Source organism: Pleuronectes platessa, chromosome 22 (assembly GCF_947347685.1).
Source record: "Pleuronectes platessa chromosome 22, fPlePla1.1, whole genome shotgun sequence".
Lineage (NCBI taxonomy): Eukaryota > Metazoa > Chordata > Actinopteri > Pleuronectiformes > Pleuronectidae > Pleuronectes > Pleuronectes platessa.
Window position 1 is genome coordinate 4,029,017 of NC_070647.1, and position 6,565 is coordinate 4,035,581.

Sequence of the window (6,565 nt, forward strand, 5' to 3'; positions counted from 1 at the left end):
GAAGAAGAGCATCATACATACTACATAATTACTTGATTGCCAGTGAGTACCAGGCCAATTTCAGAAATGTAGTGCGGGCTAGTCTACATTTTCAGTTTGGATATCTGAGTTGTCTTTATGTCTGCCTACCTTCAAACACTGCTGAAGCCCCCCTAAAATGTGCTTCAGCCCCCCAAAATAATTATTGTGATTTTTTTTTTTTTTAATTAAACAATTGTTTTACACATGGACAAGTTATTTATAACTCTAACATCCTAAATGTCATTTTAAATTGACTTCAGTGCCATGAACATGTCTTCTGATCTGATATTGACCTCAACCTGAATAAATTGAAATAAATGTGTATATATCCATAAATATATAAATGATAATGACTTGTGTGTGTGTGTGTGTGTGTGTGTGTGTGTGTGTGTGTGTGTGTGCGTGCGTGTGTGTGTACGTGTATGTGTGTGTGTGTGTGTGTGTGTGTGTGTGTGTGTGTGCATGTGTGTGTGTGTGTGAGTGTGTGTGCGTGTCAGATGGGCGTGGTCAGTGTGATGGGTGGGCCCTCAGATGAGATGATAGTATTATTATTGTATTGTTGTCATAATTAATATATAGATTTGACCAAATGTAAAAAAGTTAAGAAACATTGTTTGTCTATGCTGTGCTGTGTTCGTATAAATAGTAGCAAACTAAATGAATCACACTGATTTGTTTCACTCCAACACTGTGTTAATTGATCAATGAATCCTGTATGTATATTCAGAAAGACAGAGGTAGATGTTACTGTACTAGTTATTTTTATTCAAAAAGTTTAACATATTTACAACACATCATTAGATCATTTCAAATATGTACAAAGGGGGACAGGGGAGGGGTTTGTTTTGAGGAGTAGAAAAAGGGTGAGGGGGGGGGGGGGGGCTTCTCCACCTCTTCTCTCTCCTCCAGCTCATCTCGGCCTCCTCCTTTCTGTAGCTCAGTCCCATAGTTGGAGTTGTCTCCTGCTGCAGTTTCGTCTCCTTTCGGCCCTGAAGCAAGCACCTTCTCGTTCTCCTTCTCCTTGTTGACCTCCACCTCACTGCTCCTTCTTGTCTCAGGTTCCTGGTGCAGGCTCCTGGTGCAGACTTGCTTCCACCATTTTAGCCTTGGCCTGACAGTCAGTGAGCTCAGCCAAGCAGTCAACATAGGCCCTGAGGCGAGCGCGCCGTTTCTTGACCTCCTTCGTTATGCCAACATCTTTGTCTTTCAGCTGGTTTTCCAGCTGCTCCACTTTCTCCTTCAGAGCCTGGATCTCCTTCTCCTTCTCCTTCTCCGTCTCCATCTCCCTCTCGGTCTCAGTCTCAATCTTAATCTCCTTCTCCTTCTCCTTCTCTTTCTCCTCCTCCTTCTCCTTCTCCACCGCCATCTTTATGACATCATCTCTGTCTTTAAGCTGGTTTTCCAGCTGCCACAACTCCTCCTTAAGCACCAACATCTTCCTGTTGGCTCGGAGGATTTCGACATTGTAGATCATCACAAGTTTCTCCTTCTCCTTGTCCTTGTCCTTCTCTTTCTCCTTCTCCTTCTCTTTCTTCTTCTCCTTCTCCTTCTCTTTCTCCTTCTCTTTCTCCTTCTCCTTCTCCTTCTCTTTCTCTTTCTCCTTCTCTTTCTCCTTCTCCTTCTCCTTCTCCTTCTCCTTCTCCTTCTCCTTCTCCTTCTCCACCTCCACCTCACTGCTACAGCATGTATCAGGCTGGGGTGGCTCCTGGTGCAGACTTGCTTCCATAAGCTTAACCTTGGCCTGACAGTCACTGAGCTCAGCCAAGCAGTCAAGATAGGCGCTGAGGCGAGCGCGCCGTTTTTTGACCTCCTTCGCTATGACATCATCTTTCTCTTTCAGCTGGTTTTCCAGCTGCTCCACCTTCTCCGTCAGGGCCTGGATCTCATTCTCCTTCTCGGTCTCGGTCTCAGTCTCAGTCTCAGTCTCAGTCTCAATCTCCTTCTCCTTCTCCTTCTCCTTCTCCTTCTCCTTCTCCTTCTCCTTCTCCACCGCCATCTTTATGACATCATCTCTGTCTTGAAGCTTGTTTTCCAGCTGCCACACCTCATCCTTAAGAGCATTAATCTTCCTGTAGGCTTGGAGGAGTTCGTCATTGAGGATCTTCAGAATATCTGGTTTTTCCATGGTTTACAGCAGAGAGTAGATCTATCTTTTGAAGAAGCTGTTGGATGAGTTGATGCACTATTTTCAGAAGAAGTTTCCGTTCTTGTCTGGAACTTGAAGTCAAATGGCTTTTGTCTGCAGGTGACAGGATGAAATATTTAGGTGAATTTGATCTATCAAACATTCAATATAAAACAATTGACACAGATAGAGAGACACACGCAGAGAGAAGGAGAGAGAGGGAGAGAGACAGACTGGCTGGTTTAAGCGAGAGATTGAGAGAGAGAGAGAGAGAGAGAGAGAGAGAGAGAGAGAGAGAGAGAGAGAGAGAGAGAGAGAGAGAGTGAGAGAGAGACTCCCCTCCTGCTACGTGTGTATCTGGTTGCCATGGAAACTCAACTGAATGCACCTGTTCTCTCCTCACTGGGAAGAGAGAAATCTAAACTCTGAGTGCACCACTCAAACAACTATTATTCAGAAACTATAAGTCCTATCTACGAAATAAAGACATCGTGAGAATTCCAAGACTTTGCCGGACACACAGATATATTTGAAATTTGTGAGAGTAAAAAAATGGGACCGTGTGAGCAAGTTATGCAAGTTGATGCTCCTTCCAGAAAAGTTTTCTCTGAAATAACATTAGACCCAATGGAGAGGGATTGTTTTTTTCCTTAAAGGAGCTACACACCTCATGTAATGTGCTCCTAGCATTAACTTAAGCTTCCGTCAACTTGTCCTTCAACACATTCAAACTACAAATTAACCAAAAAATCACCAGTAAATGTTTTTTTGAAATAAAACTTCCCTCATAAATCACCATGGCACCAAGCCCCTTTGATTTGAATTTGAATCTGAATTTGATTGGCAGTGATGGAAGCTGTTGTTTTTTTACCTGTTCTTAAAACCTAAAGTTAAACACCAAGGTTAATCTTCCCAATGTTACAAAACACATCGTTTGGTAGAATAAGCTGTGAAATGGGAACATTTCCTGGTGCTACAGGTGTTTTGTCCACAATGCCTCGCTGTGCCTGGCCTCGGCGACCTAAAGCTACTTAGCATTACGTTAACACATATCACCCATTAAGATAAGCAGCAGAAAACACAAAAGAAGCCAGCAACAATATTTTCACATTTGTCATAAAAGCAACAGAAAACAGCACATTATCAACATGTAACAGCAGAAGCTTCATATTATACAGTGGTTTAATTTCAAACTTGAATAATGATCCTGAATTGTATTGGTTAGCATGCTGGGTAAATACAGAGAGAGCGTGAGACATGACTTACCTCAGTCAAGGTCAGAGTGCAATAGCAACTGTCTTAAACTTTAACAGTATTTTAAGCAATCAACAGCCAATCAGAGGTCTCCTATCAAAATACCAACTATGATGCTATTCATCAAAGCATCAAAGGAGGTATTGAGAGAGTGTCCCTGTCAATCAAAATAATCTTCTATTTCAAATCTTAGCATCTGGTTGCTATGGTGATAAAACCACCTACTGATGAGGAAGTTTTGCGATCATTTATTTCGGTAAATAAAAACAGGACGTTTCATTTTGGTGGACTTTTAATTGCGTCATTCTTGCAGCATCTGATCTTTAATTTTTTAATGGCTCCTGTCTTATCACCTTCTTGTCTTAGTATTAATATATATATATATATATACAATATATACTTACATATATGTTTATATACATATACATATGCATGTATACATACATACACATACACATTGTGTGATGGTAGAAAATGTATTTTGTTTCATTTAATTCTCTATTGTTCATTTCGTCGTGTAACTCTTAGCCGCAGTATTTCATCACAAACGAACATGTGAACATTATACAACCCAGGATATTTCCAAACAAAATTCAGACTTAAATAGTTTAAATTTATTTTATCAAGAGTTTCATGTCACACTGTATGGAGAACATTTAAGAAAAGACGATTTTCTACAACCACAAATTCCATTGCACAAGTGTTTTGCAGCAGAAAATACCTTGTTCTTTAAAAATGCACAACAATGTTTGTCAGTAGAACTTCCTGATATCTTCCTCAACGATCAATGGACACACATTCTGTTCATCCACCGACTGCCCTACCTTACACATGGCATGAGAGTATGATTTTGAAGGTCAGATTTCAAAAACATCTCAGAGTTAATTTTTACTGTTTTAGATTCTTAGTACTGGAGATCCTTAACATCTTTCTGTCTAAAGTCGATTTTAGGTCTATTTAAGAAGACGTGTACTGTTTGTAGTGATCTATTAATGCAAAATGCAACAAATTGGCAGCTAACATGGTCTATCAATGAGGCCTAACTGGTTTGACCGCTATAGAGGCTTTTGGAATATATGAACTTTATATGAACGGCATATCAACGACAATAAAGAACCAATGTCTGCTGCAGATGTTCTTTAGAAATGTGTATTATTGTACAAAGATAACAAGAACTGTAGGAGTAACCTTTTGTACTTCATTTCTTTGTCAACATAACACACCATTCATTATGTAAGAGAAGTTTTTTATGAGATCAAATTCTAACCTGATGTTTTGACAGATTCTTCTTCAGCATGTCTTACAGTGCAGGGCTGTAATATTAATGTTGCTCTCTGTCCTGCACCTCACGTCACCTCTCTGTTCCTCTGGTAACTCAGACCAAATGCTTTCCTGAAAATCCATGTCATATTTATACTGTATTTTGGCAAACTGTGTGCACACAGCAGCACTGGATGATCTTGAGTCTTTACTTTGTTGCTCATACTGTTAGTTATATCAGTCATTATAAGAGTGAAGTCCTCGCAAAGAGATGTAATTCCTGACACAGCCAATATTTTCAACATTATTAGTAATAGCTCCGTTTGTTTAAACCCCTGCTTATCAAACAAAGTGGAAAAAACTATTCTTCTCAGGTTCCTTTTCATCCTCTAATGCAATAAAAAAATAAAATTTACTGCATTAAATTACTACCAAAGATGCCGGCTTCTAAAAGCATGCACATGTATTTATTTTACAGTAATGTGCTTCTTTTAAATGATAAACAGTGTAGTATATGAGGAATAATGCAGTATGGCATGCATCATAATTATCTTGTCGGACACATAATGGTTTCGGGTCTTTCTAAAAAAAATGTAGCATTTAAATCCAGAGCCTAAATTAGCGAAGTAAATTGTGAAATTTTAAAAACCCATTTTACTCAATCAGCTTAATGGAAATATATTATCAGGTGCATGTAGAATATATATGTAGAGTATTTCTTTCTTTCTCTCTCTTTCTACATTTCTTGTCTGTTTGTAGTACTTTTGTGTGTCTCTCTGTAGCCATTTTGTGCCACTTCAGACTTGTGTTGTGTCTCTTAGTCTTTTTTTTGTCTGTTTGCAGTGGATTTGTGTCAAATTGTATTTGTTTGGTTAATCTTTATAGTTATTTTTAGTTTCTTGGTAGTTGTTTGTTCTGCCTTAAAAGATATAAAACAAGCACGACGATTTCCATGACTTTTATAACTTCGGACGACAAGAAATAGCAAATAACGATTCAAAGGGAGCAAACAACATGGAACCTCGAACAAACACAGGAGAAATGATACATGCAAAATGATTTAGAACAGTCAATTATATTAATGATAAGATAATAAGATATAACAAATACGATTCTTAGTTTCAAAATGTACTCAAAGGAGAGACGTTTAAATGTGCAAAAGTATTGACATTGACAAATGTGACAACTGAAACAACGATCAGAAGTAGAACCCCAATATAATGATCCATTTCCAGGAACCTGATCAAGACGACATAATACTTGTTTAAATAAATAAAACTGTTATAATAACAACAACAATTGGATTTCCAATCATCTTGGCGGACACATGTAGTAAGTGTCAGGAAAGGGCCCACTGTATTTTGGTATTAAGCCGATCCAGTCATTTTTTATCTCTTTCTTTAACATTTTGCTTTTAAAACGTTTTCCCAGGGAATAATTCTTGGACCTTAATGAAAAAAATCTGCCGTATGTAGAGGAATGATATCTTTGAGTGTGTGAAATTTGGTGCGGCTTGATTGTATTTAAGGGGACTGCTGGGCCTTGGTGAATATGCGCTCTACTGAGTCCCATTCTAGTTTCTTTCATCTCATTAGATCCTGAGGGATCTTCCTTATGAAATTAGACCTTGATGAAAAGACTGAGCAGGAGGAGAACCAGACAACCAAAAGGCTTCACTCAATAATGGAAAATGTGTTGATTAATATTGAGTATTTCCTCCAAAACAAGTAGATGTATATAAATAAGAAAAATACCAGTGGAGGCTGGAGTCTCCTCTGATGTGAAGTTTCCTAAAAGAAACAACAGTTGATATGTGACACTGATCCACTTCTATAGAACACACAGCAGAGTGATGATGTTCAGCTGACCTCTGTCCAGTCTCACTGATAACCAGCTCTCTGGACT